The sequence below is a fragment of the Dermacentor albipictus genome, chromosome 1 (assembly GCF_038994185.2).
Source record: "Dermacentor albipictus isolate Rhodes 1998 colony chromosome 1, USDA_Dalb.pri_finalv2, whole genome shotgun sequence".
NCBI lineage: Eukaryota > Metazoa > Arthropoda > Arachnida > Ixodida > Ixodidae > Dermacentor > Dermacentor albipictus.
Genome location: NC_091821.1, coordinates 246,006,851 through 246,024,722, shown reverse-complemented (window position 1 = coordinate 246,024,722; position 17,872 = coordinate 246,006,851).

Genomic DNA, 17,872 nt, shown 5'->3' with positions numbered 1-17,872 from the left:
GGAGCGGCCCGCGGAGGGGGGCAAGCCCCAAAACGTCGATCGATTCTAATCTAGGCCGATCCAGCTGTCGTCCTCTCCATTGGATAGAGCGGTGCGTTCCGCGTATACACACATGCGTCGCACGTAGCCCGCGCGCGCTGCCGCGTCGGGCTCTTCGGCGCGCGCGCGCCTCGCGACGCCGCTCGGTTTTCCTGACAAGACAAATTGGGGGACACGTGTCACTGGGAGAAGCCGAAGCAGCCTCCATAGATTCTGTGGCCTGGTCGTGCGCCGAGACGCTTTTTCTTTTTTTTTTTTTGCCCCACACAAGGACCCACACAAACACGAGACGACGGCTGCTCCGGATGCGGCATGGCTTCATCGGCACCCCATATATATATATATATATATATATATATATATATATATATATATATATATATATATATATATATATATATATATATATATATATATATATATATATATATATATATATACACACACTACTTTTTCAGTCACGTAGTTCTTTCTCCAAGTGTGCCGTTTTTAGACAAACCTCGCGTGTAGTAAGACCAGTGCATGATTTTCACTCATTTCCCGTGGTTCCCCAAATATTCCTATGAAGGAGGTAACGCTCACTTTTCGGGATCACGCGTTGGGCCCTCCCAGGTCGGTGCCTGCCAGAGTATCTAAGTAAGCAGTGTTAAAAACTAAGAGAGCGCGCTACGCTGTCCCGTTCTACACCGCGCGATGGTGTGCTGGGGAACGCTACTGAACGTCCACAGGGAGCGCAAGCCTTAATTCCGCCGACTTAGTAGACAGTTTTAGCAGAGCGTTTGCCTGCGCTCCGCTCCGCACACGCTTCACGCGCACCGGTGGCTGCACAGAATGCATTGATTTCGCTTATCTAACAAGAGCGTCTTCCAGAGATGCCACCGACGTGCTCTCAGCTTGGCGGTAAAACGATTACGAAAGCATCTACACGCCCCCTGACGCACCGCTAAATCAGGTTCCTAGCGGAACGTGGTCAGCGTCCCACGTTCCGCTGCCGCTATATGTGCTGTACGCACGCGCGTCAGTGTTCCCAGTATCGTTTTGTTGAGCGGCTGCGTGCCAATTGTTGTGATAGGCCGGTCTGAGCGGAACGGACCGTAAACGCTCTGCTAAAACTCTCTAGTGTCGCTGAACGAGCGGAGCGTGGGGAGCACCGCAGTCCTTGAAAAATGACCATATATATGCGCTCTTAAGATTTTGGGCGCAAGTAGCGATTTCATACAAGTGCGTTTTGCGTCCTGGATCACGCGCGTCGTAAGGCAAACGAAACTAAACGTGCAGGTTGTTTCGCCTATCTTGTGCGGTGAGTTAAAATAGCAAGTGTGTGCTGTGCCAAAGCGACCGTCAGAGTATTGTTCACTATTCTCTTAAGGAACTCAAGGTACTCCTCGCGTTGAGCCTGATTAGCTAATTAGCAAAAAAGAAAAGAAAATTATTAGCTTACTTTCGTACTCTCGACTTAAATGCAGGGCCTTCAGTGTAATAATGATCCGCCGTGGTTGCTCAGTGGCTTAATGTTAAGCTGCTGAGCACGACGTCGCGGGATCGAATCCCGGCCACGGCGGCCACATTTCGATGGGGGCCAAATGCGAAAACACCCGTGTACTTAGATTTAGGTGCACGTTAAAGAACCTCCGGTGGTCAAAATTTCCGGAGTCCCCCACTACGGCGTGCCTCATAATCAGAAAGTGGTTTTGGCACGTAAAACCCCATAATTTTTTTTCAGTGTAATAGTTGGATAGCGTGTTGGTAAGCAATCCAAGGATGTATTCTAAAAAAGAAACGCCTTTTGTAGTCTTAACTTTTCCGACCACACAGGATAGTGCGAGAGATCTAGATAAGTACCACGTGACTAGCGGCTTACGCGCTGCGTCGTCAGTGACGTTAAACGTAGAACGAATGTTCGAAACATCATTCGAATGAACTTCGCTCGAACAGGGTAGCCGCCCAAATAGGATGTACGAAAATGCAGTAAGTGAGGCTTATAGATAGAGCGCAATAGTCTTTGCCTCGCACAATTGCCGAGATAACTTGCTGAAATGTTCGGAACTTATCTCAATATAGCAATTTTACGCGATGTCAGCATTTTTGCTGTTGAGAGGCTGCACAAAGGGGGAGGAGTTTGCGGCTGCAGATAGCGAGTACTACTACTACTACTACTACTACTACTACTACTACTATTACTACTACTACTACTACTACTACTAATAATAATAAAAACAGTCTGTATATAGTTACAAATTGACGGTGCTTCACTATACTGTGAAGAGGGTGCAAGCGAACACGCGATCCCACCCTTTCCCTCCTCCGGTGGGAGGGATGCCTGTTACTGGCTCGCACCTAGCGCTGCGTCTACTTCTTCATGCATCTAAAACCCCACTTTAAAGGGCGCGTATGATGAACTGACAGCGGCTGAAGCGGTTTACGTGGTTGTCTCGCAAACCGGAGATCGGTGGTTCGAATCCGCAGCCCGGCAAGCAATTTTCATTTTCACGTGCGTTGAGCTTTTTCGTACGGCAACACCGACGCCGAAACGGGTGAGGCAATACAAGCTTCGCTGGAGTAATAGTGTAGTAGCCCTCTCATGGATTGCACTCCGTTTCATACATCAGGCAACGCTGCGGAAGCTACGCAAGTAGTGCGGTCTCCAAATTTTATCACTCCGCGCGTTCCGTCTGTGCTTGGCTGGGCGCCAGCAGCGTTCGCTCGCTCGAATATGCACGTGAGGCTGCCGCGACGGGATGCAGATAAAAAATACAAAGAAAAGCAAATTGACTTAGAACAACGTTTTAGCAGCGGAATGAGCGCACGGTTTGTCTGCTTCTAAGGGTAGATTCTTATTTTCATTCTGAACTGACCTTACGTAAAAGGACATTTTCACAGAAATCCGTCAAAAGTCACCGAACAGTTTCTAAGTGCGAACGCAGCCACTGCAAATATTATCTCTAGCTTCCACAGCGTTGCACCTGATGTATGAAGCGGAGTAAAATGGGTGGCAAGAATTGCGGCGCACACCGGAGCCGCGCGCTCACATAGCTGCACTTACAACGCCACAAGCGGACCATGAATCTGACTGCACTTTCTTTTGCTTCAATCATACAAAAAAGAAGAGGGAAAAGAACGCAAAATTCTGAGAGCTGCCCGAAAATGTCCTATCGTCCATACTGATCCTATTTCCTGACCTATCTTCCTATTTCGTCCAGATCGTCGAAGACAGTCCTAATGTTTCAAGTGCAGTATCGCAAGCTATAAAATGCAAAAGAGCCTCACGGTCCATAGCCATACGCGTAAAAAATTAAAAAAATATATATATTTCTCGCTATTTTTATTACTTCGGTAGTAAATGTAATGCGTTACCGCATCTGTTTGCATCTATTGCAATTGCGAACTATTAGACACCTATACAAAGTGAGGACAGTAGTTTTATCGGCTCTGTAAACTTGCAAACATTCGCTTACTAACTAAATTAACAAGCATGATGTCATGTGCGCACACCATACGTGAACACATCTTCCTCAATGACCGCGGACACTCGCTGTGAAACTGCTAGCATGAGGAAGTCCATGCTGAAGCTGCGACGAAATTGCCGTTCATGCTGCCTCTTGCTTAAACGCGAACTAAGCAGCGAGAACACAGCGCACACAAAGCCATCAGCCCTTGGGTCGCCTAGTATCTGTACCCGCATAGCCATCACAGATCGCTTTCAAAATAGAGCCCGTGCGGCCGCTCTCAGCCGCGCAATTTGGAGCTGCTCCCTGTTGTAGAACAACACCCCCCCCACCCTCCTCCTCCTCTTTCCCGTCCCTCCGGTGCGCGATGGAAAACGTGCGCTTCCTCCCCGCCTTCCTCCATTGTGCGCGCGAGATCCAGCCACCACCATCGGCTCACCCCCGTACGTTTTCACTCGCACCCACAGCATGCGGCGCACAGCCACCATGTTATCGCACTTGGACTTTGTATGGAACATCACCGCGACGCCGACGACGACGGCGTAAATGCGCTTGGAGTTCCCATATAGTTGCTATCGCAATAAAATAAAATTGTGGGGTTTTACATAGTAAAACCGCGATCTGATCACGAGCCACGTCGTTGGGAGGACTCCGGAATAATTTTGACCGCCTGAGGTTCTTTCACGTGCACCTAAATATAAGTACGTGAGAGTTATTGCACCTCGCCCTTATCGAAATGCGGCCACCATGGCCCGCACCGAACCCGCGACCGTTGCGCTGCTGACAACCGATGGGCTCAGCAGCGCGACGACATTGTCACAAAGCTACTGCTACGCGTGTATAGTGCAATGTACTCAAGCCCATACGTCATGCACATTGTACAGGCTTTCTTATTTCTTCTAAAGCGTGCTCTACCTTTGCCAATAGCGCTTCAGGAGAAGCTAAACAAAAAGGAAATACGATGTACTGCCATTTTATTTAGCTATCGTAAATGTACTCATGCTACCACGAAACAAATCAATTGTTCAGCATTTTTTCCCGTAAAGCGTGCTCTGTGTTCGTCATTAGAGTTGTCAGGAGAAGCTAAAAAAACTGGGAGTGCAATGTTCTGTCATTTTATTTATGTACAGTATAATCTGTTCAAGCCCACAGTTTGGGCAAATGCTACAGAATTCTTTTTTTTTAGAGCGCAACTCTTAATGGCCCGTTCCTGCGGCGAGCGTCGGAGTTGGCGGCAGCGTAACCGAGTTAACGAGCACGAGATCGAAACGTGAAAGAGCGAATCTGTAACGGTAGGCCAAAGACGCGAGCAGCGAACGGCGGAGACCAATGAAAACGGCCCCTTCAGTGACGTACGCACGGGAAACTAGTTTCATGCGGACTCGCCAGACCGCTCGATGTGTACTCAAGCCGGACCACTAGTTTCGTACGATCCTCTGCTCGCGTCAGCTCTCGCTCGCGCTTGTTTGGTTTGATTGGTTTAGTCTAGTTCGCGCTTGTTTTGATTGTAATGGTTTGCGACTGTTTCGTAATCCGATCGTATGCGCGACGCTAGTTGTTTAGTGCCCTCTGGAAGCCAAGCGGCACCAGCGATTACACTGGAACCTTGGACGAGTAATGTGAAAAAAAAAGAACTGACGCGCTTGACCCGCAGATCAGCTTTCAGACGATTGCCGATTCTCCTACATGTGTCTCAAATTATTTGCCTCAATATATTGCGAAATGAGAACACGCATAGAGCGAGGCTCAAATTTCGCATTAGGGAATATCGTTATCGTCGGTGAATTTTTTTTTTCTGTAAAGCGTGCTCTGCCTTTGGCAATAGTGCTTCAGGAGAAGCTAAATAAGATCGAAATACAATGTACGGCCAGTATGTTTCGCTGTATTAAAAAAAATGCACTCAGCCCATACTTGAGGCAAATGGTTCATCACTATTTGATCCTGTAAAGCGTGCTCTATTTTTGTCAGAAACGTTTCAGGAGAAGCTAAAGAAGGAAAGGGGGACATTTTTTTTAACGGATATTTGATTTGTGAATAAAGGTAGGTGGAGAAACGCAAAATGTGATACGTTCTGATGAAGTCTATTGTTAACTCAACTGAAAATTGTCACAAGAAGTAGGATATAGTCTTGTTTCGCGTGGCGCTTGCTAGAAATACCAGCATCGTCTATTTCTGCGTAAGTTGTGACTAAAATAAAATCGAGCCCCATCGCATACTATGATTCTTGTCAAGCATAATACACATAATCCATATCATATTCCAGCAAATGCGCGTACCGAGGAAGCTAACGCTAGTGCGGCCGCATGGTACCTGATGTAATTGATCTGAATGGAACAAAAAACTTGGCTAGTTTGTTTACACAAAGCATTGTCTTAAGTAGCGCTAACTACTAGTATTGCGTACGTGGAGGACAACCTTGTGTTTTTGTTGTAGTCTCTCAACTTAGCATGCAAATGTTCAATATTATAAAGATGTTCAAGGAGTGTGGCGAAGGTTTAAATATTACAGGCGAAATCCCAAAGTATGGTTACATTAGCTTCCTTGACATCAGTCTCTTCTTTCAGCAAAATCACGTCTGCTAGTAATGTACCCCCCCCCCCCCCCCTCCTATTGTTGAAAACAAGCCTTACATATAAAGCTGGCCATTCTAGACTGGTGAAGGATGGCATCGCCCTTTCATGCCTGCAGTCGGTCTTGCAAAAGTCATGCCATAACAAATACCAAGGAAGCTTCTCCTGGCAGGTTGGAATGCTGAGAGATACACTTTATCCTAGCCATGTTATTGCGTCCGCCTGCGATAAGTTAATAAGGAAGCTAAAAAGTGATGACCAAAAGCACATAAGACCAAGTACTAGGACTTGGAATAAGACCGCTGTGTTGTATGTTCACGGCCTTTCGCTTAGGCTGAAAAAAGTGGGGGAGTGATATGGCGATAGGACAGGCCTTTCAACCAAGCATAAGCTACAAGGGATCTATCAAACTGTGAAAAAGCGTGCTCAGGCGCAGTCATCGAGGAAGGTATGCCATAAAAAACACGTCAAAAAGTCTCTAACCTGCAAACATGGCGTTGTATACAGGATACCGATTTGATGTCGCAGGTGTTATATCGACCAAACCGATCATTGTCTAAACGTGCGCTTGCGAGGACAGAGCTATTCTTTAAAGTGCCCGCCTTGTTAACAGCTGGTTCAGCATTGCACGAATTGCCGATGCCAACCAAAATACGAAAGAACCACCTTGTTGTATAGGTATCATGACACGATCACAAGGGAGATAGTCGAAGCTTATTACATACGTTGTAATGGTGACATATGTGCAAGCCAGGCATCGGTATCACTGCTGAAAAAAGAAATGGATCTCATGCACACGCCGTGATAATGTATATATATATCGCTGTTCGCCTTCTGGCTGATTCCGTTTTATGTGTAATGAAGCTTCTTGTCCAACAAAGTTCAGTTGAAATTTGTAGCACTTGGTGTGTGTCTCCCTTCATCGTTCTTGTGTTTTGGGAAGTTAGCGCTACTTAAGAACATGCTTAATGGAGCTGAATTAAAAAAAAGTCATGAGCCATTCCACTCTGTGAAGGTAGTTGACCAGCGAAGCTGTGTAGCATATGACACGGAGGTGACAGGTAATTTTGAACAAAGGTACAAACTCATTTATTGTCTTGATGGGTGGTCATCGTGACGAAAGGTACGCAGACTCATTTATTGTCTTGATAGATGGTCAATATTTCACTCGCAGCAGCAATCACAATCTTTGATAATGTCAAATCGATGCACGTATGCCGCTCAGTGGGCGGTTGGACCGGATCGGTGTGGCAGCGCAAGGGATATGTCTGCAACACGGAACGCGTAAACCACTCCCTTTTCGGTACCGACACATCCACATTGAAATAACCGACAACGACAACAGGGGTAGTGTCATCGCAGCTAATTCACGCAAAGTGTGAAGCCATGAACCTTAGGGGACTATGAGTCATTGCAATTTTTCGATTGCTTAAGAGGGTATGAACCATTAATGATGTCAGTTTTTGACATGCTGTTCTGTATGTTGTATGCGTGATTAGAAAGAATTTAAGCACTGTTCTCTTCATTTTGCTGAGTGCTTGTAGCTTCTGCCTTACGGGACTATGAGACATTGAATTTTTTGTTTGGTTACGGGAGCATGAATGCTTACGGAGGTATGGGCCATTAATGATGATAGTTTGTGTTCACGGAGAACAAAACTGCACGGAACTGTAGTCATATAGAGCTTCGCAGTTGAGACTAATGACATAACAAGGCGGAATGAAAAAATAATAATTTGAGTATCTCCAAGTCGACGGCAAACAACATTACCTTGGTTCTGTCGAGTTACGTGGCATTCGCATATTTTAAAGCTCTGGCTAAAGCTAGCTGGGACACCCCGCATACACATACTCTCAGCACTACATTTCGGGATGGAAAAACAAATGAAGCTAGCATTATGAACAAATGAAGCTAGCACCACATTCCAAATTCCAAAAACAAATGAAGCTAGCACCACATTCCAAGTGCAATGTTAAAACATATAGTATACGTGAGCTTTTGTCGCTTGCGAGCAGACTTGCAAATTCAAGGCAGATTCTCGCAGCAGGAACGGAGCATAAGTATGCATTCGCGTCACCAAATAAAATTGGATGATACGGGCCGTGAACTCGTCAAATTGCACACGGCATTGAAAACGCGCAAGAGTGTCGCAAAAAGCACCGAGACTGCAGCAAAACACGCATGCACACACACCGCCCAAACGCGCGAACAGCGCGGACAGTGCTTCGCCATGATAGAGGGTATAAGCGCGACTGAACGAGGATGTAGAAAGAAACAGATACACAGAGACAGCGCCTCGTTCAGTCGCGCCTATACAACCTATCATGGATTCTAACCCACTAGCCCGCCAACGTGTTTTAACCAAGGGCTTCGCCGCCCCGTCGGCGCCGTGCTGACCGAGCAAAGTGCGACAGCAGCGCCACGAGATGCGAGGATCGGTGGTGGTTCAGTCACCGGTGTATGAAAACAAAACCTAGTCCAGTAACGTTGGCGTAAGCGGACATGTCACGTGGTGCTTTTCTTTTTTTTTTTGGTATTTCGCGGGCATCCGCAGTAAGCTGAAAAACACTAATACTTAATAGACAGAAGACAGAAACTGTTTATTCGGACGTTTTGCAAACCGCTCGGCAACCTCCTAAATTGTTTTTCTCCCTAGCTGCGTTGCTTCAGAAACCGCTTAATTAATCGTGACTAATTACCTAATTAAGAGAAGTACAAGAAATAGCGTGACACACTAGATAAAAAAGTGAGTGAGCAGCATGCATTTGGTCGTGTCGCCGTAGAGGGCGTCGGTATATTTTTAAACTCCGGCTAAAGTTAGCTGAAACGCCCTGTGTATATATATATTCCTATCAACGCAAGGCTGACTATAGTATTGACCACTACTTCATCTCATGTATTCATAGTTTATTTCTCAGCTTGGGTTATACATTTTCCTTTTTTGTGTGTTATTTACTTGTTAACAAATTTATTTTACCTTTTCAGTCATATTACCACCCGATTCCTGGCCTATCCCGCATAATGGGTTTGTGCCAATAATTGAGGCTCCATCATCATTATCATCATCATCATCATCGTCGTCGTCGTCGTCGTCGTCGTCGTCGTCGTCATAATACTAATAATATAACCTTCGTTGCTCGCAAGCGCTCGTGTGGCGCTTGCGCGCATGGCGAAACACGAATACAGTGTCAACCTTAAGTAAAGGTGCTGTTACTTCTGTTAACGCGGATAACATACAAAGACAACCCTAAGATTGCGCCTGAAATCCTACTTGTTTAATTACATCAAATACGCCCAATGAAGCACAACAATCAATATCATACGCCGCGAGTGCACTAACGTATCAAAGGTCATCGTCAATTATTGCCAATAAATAGAGAAAATGTTTATGACCAAGAAGTATGGTCCGCCTGTCCCGTCGTCGTCAATGTATGTGGGATGTACAGGAGGCGCAGGTGTCTTTCCTCCAGTTGCGTGAGAGACACATGGAGCCTTCTGCCCCGTCGTCTTCCACCACTTCGTCATTGAGGGACTGCGTGACTGCATGAAGCGTGTCGCGTTCATCCTGGTTGACGTGTGCTGCATATGGCAGTATTACTGCACTCATCGTTTTCTCTTCATCCTTCTCCCTGTGTCTTGCCATCCTGGCGAGGAAACGTTCGACGCCGTGCATAACGAGCGGAAGCGCAACATTGACTGCGGCCAGGACCTTATTGCCGATACCTCTGCGGCTGTTCGCTAGGAGGCGGTGAAGGCAAATATAGCTGCGTTGGAGCCGCTGGTCAAGCAGGTCGAGACCCAGGCCCAGCTGTATATGTTCGCCCAGCTGGTCGCCCTCCTGCGCCAGAAGAGCAATCACTGGGAGGGCCTCAGCAGGGTCGCAATTCCTCACTTGTGCGAACACTACGTCATCCTGTAGGCATGCACCTGAAGCAGCGCGGACTAGTGCGGCGCACAAGCACGTGTTGTCAAAAGTGTAAGGGATCCTTGTGTCAGCAGCAGGAAAAGGAAATGGTCGAGGCGTGATGCCGGAAAAGTGCCGGTCAAGTGGCTTGTTGTGAGATGACCTTCCAGGTGGTCTCGGCGTCAGGAAAAGTGCGCTGCACAGTAGCTCCAGCAATCCGGAAGCCTTCGCGCCCAACGAAGGGTGAAAGTGAGCTGGGGGCTGCCAGCGGCAACCAGTCACATCAATGCGGCATACGGACGCGGAGAAGCTCGCAACACGCTCCTGGTTGCTCGAAGTCGCTGCGGACGAAGATCTGCACAGAGGCGGTTTTGAGGGCTGCAGCACATGACCCGACTGCTTGGCGCTTTCCAATAGCTTCGGGGTGTCCAGCATACTGGTCCGTGCTTCAGCAACTTGGTGATGCGCAGACGCCGAACGTTGTTGCTGCAGATGAAGGCGCAGCTCAGCCGTCGTGAGGAGCAGGATCCACAGATGCAGCATCTGGTCGTCGTCACGGGCAGTGGCCTCGGTGTACGTAGCGAAAACGATTCCTGAAGCTAATTGCTCTGCGCCAGCCCGTTGGTGATGAGCTGAAGTAGGTCGTCTTCGCTGCCGAGAACACCGAGACAGTCCTCCTCGATAGCTCTTTCCGGGTGGATTGGGACCGAGACCCGAAGCTCCGGATTCTCGCGGCGTGTCAAGAAAGCTCGTCGAACGTAGTAGTTCTTCGTGCAACTGTGAAGCGGCTTCGCCTACGCCAACACATGTTATTCTTCGTCGAAGTTCAGGCACTGCGGATCCTCTGGGCATCGTGATACTTACTGCTGCCTGAATTGATCGCGTGCGACCCAATTCCACTTGAAGCAGTGCGACTTGCTTGCCCGAGTGGGACGTTTCTGACATTGGAACACGGCGACCTAGGCTTCTTTCTCGCTATCTTCTCTGACAGAGCGTGAACAGCAAGGGGGCACGAGGAAACACTTCTTTCTCATTGAGCAGCACCGCGTGCTCGGCTGTGAATAAGTAAAGACAATGAGGAGGCTTTGGAAATTGCTTGCTCTGTTATATGTATGTTATCCTTTCTTAAGGGTGTACTTATTTATACGCGATGATTAAAATGTTTGCACCTGTATGTGACTACAAAAAAAAAACCACACAAGCTAATGTTGTAGCCAGGAAGGAATAGCGAGACGGCCAGACGAGGAGTCACATACGCACACGTTTAACAGTCTCTCAGACGTGTTCTATCTCAAGAAGAAGAAGAAGAGCGCGCGCTGCCAGAACACCGACCACGCTCAGTCACAGGGAACTATGTCATCCCGCTTTCACTAGATGGCAGCATATACAAGAACGAAAGCCCAAACTAGTTAATGAACAAAATACCATATGACATCTCTGGCGCGATGCTAGACCCATGTGCTGCGTCAAGAAGTGCTGGCAGGGCACTGTGCCCACGGGAGATATTGCGTCTAGAGGAACAGTAGATGCACGGTGATGTAGCGATGTTCGCGAGACAATAGTAAACCAGCGCCAAGTTAAAAAAAGTTAATTTATGTCGATGCCACAAAAACAGCATAACAATGAAATGGCCGAGTCTCTGGGTCCTTCGCTGCAAATGACGTGCCAGCGCGTAAACGTGACTGTGCTTCTTCAATGCATGGCATAACAAAATATGGTTTTAGCTGAGCATCACTTACGGCCCACCCCCTCTATTTTCACTCGATGAGAAGCTACACAGAACTGTGTTGATTTCGGCAGTTTTCAAGGGCCCGTCTCCGAAATGTGGGAAGGAAGCGCAGAGTACTTGACTGGAAAACTACGAGGAAGCCAAGTTGACGCACCACCATGCTCTCTTAAATACCTGGGAATCGCGTATGATGGGAAACTAAACTGGAAAAGCCACATTGATAAAGTCCCGTCTAGGGCAACACGTGCCGTGGGATGATTGAGTAAGATGAGTAACCGACGATATGGGTTGCGAAAACATACATTAATTACGATATACAAAATGTGTATCTGACCTATCGTGGAATTTGGGTGTCTTGTTTTCCGGCAGCCCAGCTTATAAAACGCAGCTTCTGGTTTTATCAGAAACGGAAGCTCTGCAATTGTGCCTAGAACTCCCGAAGATTGTTGCAAACACCGTTCTTTATAATGAAGCGCGAATACCATGTTTAAAAAGTAGATTCAGGATCCTTGCAGTCCAAACGTACCCAAAAATGTACGATTGTGTTCAAAGAATATTAACGTATGTTTTCATTAATGGACCTAGTTCATTTTTTAGTAATCATTGGCCGCGACTACGCACAACTGATATTGTATTTGTACAGGCACAGCTAAATCTATTGAATGTACAAATTGAACGTATTCGACCAACAGTTCAATCTAAGATAAGTCTCCAGATAAAATTTGACTACATTTCCTTTTGAAATGCTAATGTCATACCAATATTTAAATAACCGATTGCTAGTATAGCTTTCTCACCTGGAAACAGGCAATATAATAGCCACTGGTGCTTGACTGTCTGATGAGAAGGCTGGCGTAGGCGTTTTTCTCTCCTTCTCTCTGTTGGACTTTTTCTATACGCCTTCCAGATTACACGCCTCTTTTCATAGCAGAATTATTAGCTATTGTTCTAGCGCTGCGCAAACTTGCCGCTAATCAATCGTCAGCTGTCGTAGTTACAGATTCTCTACCGCTATGTGTGTCGCCTTCCATGGCAACGAACATGGCTATCTTAAGCACGTTTCAAAATTTAGTCCCAACAACTTTACAAAAAATGAATTTGCTCTGGTTCCCTGGCCACCGCGGTTTATACTTAAATGAAATGGTAGATGTATTAGCCAGAACGTTTTTAAATGGACTTATGATTCATGTTTTACCGTATACAGCTGACATCACTGCATCGATATACAGGAAATTTTGTTTGCACAATGGTGTAATTAAATTATCGCTGATACTATCTCCAGAGCTTCAGCACCTCGGTTTTTGCTGGAATAAACAGCGGTGTCCTTCTCGCCATTCGGAAGTTACATACACCAGACTACGCTGTCGCATATCGCAATTGAATTTTTTTTTACATGAATCTGGTTTGACGATGTACCCTCTATGCCACAATTGTAAGGATATTGAATCAATAGACCACTACTCTTTATCACGTAGACGATATTCGCACCAGAGAAAGGTATTGCTCGAAGCTCCATACTGCAAAATCGGATTAGGAATAAGTATACCATTATTATCATTCGGGGCCTCGACACAGGCTTTAGTCACAGAAACGTTTCTTCCGCAGTATTTGATTATTTAACGGAAACAAAACGATTGCCCTACTAATTATTGTATGTTTATTCCAGATATCAAATCTGTATTCATTTCACCTAAATTGGCTTCTCTAAATTCTTAATTAACATTAATTTCTCCTTGACTGTACCCTCTTTTAACATTCACCGTCTGACTGCTCGCTCGCATACAAGTCTAGTTATTGCATCGTCTCCTTTTTTGTATTTCTTGTACTTTCTTTACTTAGACCCACGAGGGGTATTACATAGGGGCGGGTACATACGTTTTGGTGAGCAAGTGTTATCACAACGAAACATGACTGGTAAAATTATTGGTAAAGTTGGATGAGCACGTGATGGCTGCGATGTCGTTGGGTAGGTCGTTCCAGTCTGCTGCAGTACGGGAAAAAATGATGCGGCAAAGGTGGTAGTTCGCGCACGAGGTCGGGAAACTTGAAGCGGATGACGAATGCGATGAGATATGCGGAGTGGATGGACGATTTAGGGTGCTCGGCCTAGTGAACTATGGAAAAATTTATGAAACAAGCAAAGGTTGGCAATGCGGCGACGAAGTGAGAAGGGCAATAAGTCAGATTCAGCTTTCAAAGCTGACGCACTGATGTCGTAAGAATATCACGAATGGATGAATCTGGCTGCTCTGTTTTAGACTGATTCAAGTGCATTTATAAAGTAAGCTTGGTGCGGGTTCCAAATGAGTGAGGCATATTCTAATTTTGGTCTGACAAGGGATTTGTACGCTAATAACTTCACATGTTTAGGGGCTTGGCGGAGATGACGTCTTAAAAATCCAAGTGTTTTATTAGCGGATGAAATAATGTTCGTTACGTGTGTGCTCCAGGACAAGTCGTATGCACCCACAGTGCCGTTCCCGTTGAGCGGATTCCTGCGAATTGTTATGATACATCGGACGCGAGCAGAGTGGATCGTAAAATGTCAGTGAAATGTGCTTTCTGCAATAGTAGCACCGTCTTGGTTAGTTATTACTGACAGTGGGAATAGAGGGTTAGCTGCTGCATCCGGCCAAATACGCAGGCACTTCATGATGAACTTATGCACCTCGATGAATGACTGCAAATCTAAAACAAGGTAGAATTTCGGACGTGTATTTGACTTTACACGGCAGTTGCAATGGTGCATTCTATAAACAAGTCATTTCGACGAAAATTTAATATTCATAAAAAAATAAATTATCGTTTTTTACGTGCCAAAACCACTTTTTCATATGAGGCACGCCGTAGTGGAGTGCTCCGGAAATTTCGAGCACCTGGGGTTCTTTAACATGCACCTAAATCCAAGTACATGGGTGTTTTCGCATTTCGCCCCCATCGAAATGCGGCCGCCGTGGCCGGGATTCGATCCCGCGACCTCGTGCTCAGCATCCTAACACCATAGTCAACGAGCAACCACGGTGGGTTTTTTTATTTGAAGGACAGGGAAATTAGTTATACAGACACCAATTGGTAAGTGGACCAACTATTCTAAGAAGGCTAATCGCATTAAAACGGACAATTCTACTCCGGCAGTTGGATGCCTGTTTACGACATGTGGGTTTCTGGTTTGTACATAGGTGCGGGACGCATGGAAGCGAGAGATTCCTTGATCATATGCAATACTTCAGTCGCACCTATAAGTAATCATTTTCGTTGGACAATCGCATGCATATTTCTCTGGCACCAAACCAGTGACTTCTAGGTAAAAGACCTGTGCATTCTGCTTTATGACGCCTTGCTACTTGGACCGAAATTTCCAATGCTCGGTGGGACGAAAGCGGTGACGCCAAAATAACCGCGGCTTGGTAGTGGGTGGTAGTAGTGGTGGGTGCGGCGGTTTTACAGCAGATTGGATTAGCCTGGCATACATAGCCGGAAAATCTTCAGCCTGAGCCTCCTATGAAATGAGATAAGGGGTGTGTCACCAGGTGTCCACGAGCCCCGGTCGTGTCTGTCATGAAGGCAATCAGAAGACGTTGCGCTCTCTTCCTGAGTGCTGCGGGCCCTCCTGGGAAAACAACTGCTTGAAAGGTCATGTACTCAAGACTACTCTTTTGCAGGCTGTCAACCATCCCTTTTCTTTCTGTGTCGAATTTCGGGCATAGTCAAATGAAACGTTCAATGTCGCTGATATCACTACAGAAGGCAAGGCTTACCCGGGAGAGAGAGAGAGAGAAAACAAGGGTAGGAAAGGCAGGGAGGTCAACCAGAACAGCATCTGGTTTGCTACCCTACACTGGGTGTGGGGGAAAGGGGAATAGAAAGGGGATGAAAGGGAGAGAGTAACCACTGAGTACGTGTAGGAGAGAAACCATACACAAGGACACTATACCGGGAGCGTCCCTATTAGATTCTAAGGCAGCGCGGAAAGTTAGCATTACGTCACGGATCAGACTGCACCGGCCTTGTGGTATCTAGGAGGCGTTGGTCAAATCCAACTATGGCTCTTTGACACGTTTGGCGCGTTCGTCGCGTGCCAGTTTAATTCGCTCGCTTTCTACCCTCGTGGCAGCTATAGCTCTTTCGGACACTCGGTTAGCTTGCGCTGCAGTCGTCATCGGACTGACGTAGATACAGACGAGCACGATTTTATAAGTTCATTTCACGCCAAATGTCCCAGACATTTGGCAGATGTCGCAGACGTCCCAGAAGTGTCCAGACATGTCGCTCTGACACGTTAGACTTTCTCGTAAAATATCATGGCTGTTCAATACCTTGCTCAGTCATTTTCTAGTGTATCTTTGCAGCAAACATTTCTTTATCACGTGACGCCCTCCAAAGGTTTGCTGATTAACGTGAGCCATCAGTCTGTAAATAAAAATTAATATAAATTTTATTTTTATGTGTGTAGCTGGACAACTTCTTCTGGTGAACCTAGAGAGCTTTGACTACATTACCGTGTGGTGTTTATTGGTAATTTCTGTCAGAGAGGCGCTTGTTAATGCACAGTTTGACAAAATCACGTCCAAGTAACCATATTTAGTGGCAGAATTGTAATTAATTCGGTCAGTGTAATAATTTTTCTTGAATCTCGTGGAGCTGTAGTCTTGAGGGAATACATCATATGAATTTAAAAAAACAACAACATCACAGACATATCAATATGTCCGTTTTATTCCACACACAGTCCTGATTTTCTCAATGAGGTCGTCCATGTAAAGACATCACACAAAATGCATCAGGCAGGCCTGCTTGTTGGGCTTCCATTTCCGCAATTATTTAACTTTGATTTTTTTAAGCGAGATAGATTTTTGCATTTGGGCCCCACACTACGCTCGGCATCGGTGTTGTTCTACCACTTCACCACACAGCGCAATGGCTGTCGTACCTCAGGCAGTCATCACGTGCCACGTGGATCTGTAAGGAGAATTTCCTCAGCAGCTGAGATCTCATCTTTGTGGTCCAGTCCGAAAGAAGAAAACATTATAAATATTGTCTTTGCCTTGTCTTCCTTTCGTACCTCACAAAGGCATCACAATGCTGAGGGTGCTGAACATCGCCGTTCAAGAAAAAACAAGTAATCTTGCTTGAACGCAGGTTTAGCGCAGCGCATCCACAATTAAGAAAACTAGAAAACTTTACATTCGGGAAGTCATCTCGACATGGACTGTCCTTGCAGAAGTGACAACGTTCTCACTCAAGCAGAATAGAAAGTGTCCAATTAAAGAAGCCGCTTTGCGCAAACTCGACTCAAGTGAAGTCTTTGGCAAATAATATTCGACTTTCGATATCTGGCGCTAGTCGAACAACAGAATTCGCGGTGGTGTTCATACAGCACAGGACAGAGTTCCCTAAAGAACGAAATGAGAGGCGTTTTTTCCGCATAGGACATCAAAATAGGCCAACAATGGTGATGATAACGACAATGATATTGTAGCTACCTTGAATGTGACATGAAAATTGAGGTTAATTTTTCTAATTACAGGCATTGACCCAAACGCACATTCGTGCCTCATCACCAGCTTTCTATCGCAGGTGTTCCCGAAACAAAACTTACCGGCGCTGCTTCACCGCTTTCTATGGATCTATCCGGGAAAACATTCAATGTGTACCTGGGTCTATGTTTCTACGTGTACTCCCAGGTATCACTAGACGTTGACGCCATGCGGGTCGACTGATGTCACAAAATAACTTTGGAGGTTTAATCAAACCAAAGCGTGAGGTGCCACTAAAAATGAAAAGATAAAAAAAAAATAAAAAAGAAAAATAAAGCACAATAATTTAGCCGCGTGGAAAATTACGACTATTTCACTGACGGCGATAACGAAGGCATGCCAGTCACGTCATTCCGATAGCGGCGGTACCATGACAACACCACGACAGCCACAACAACTATTGGTACAACGACAACAATGATGACGTCCTACACCGACGGCAGCATTGACACGTCATTGACCTCGAGATCACATCTCCGTTGCAGACAAGTGCAGTTTTCTGACGACTTCTTCCTTTGCCAAGAATGCTATGAGAATTATAGACAAGATGATGATGCCTGCAAGAGTCGCCGCAAACTTTGCACGAAATACTCTTAGCAGCACCCGTCGATCAAAAACTCGGATACCTGTATAATTGCGAAGTGTAA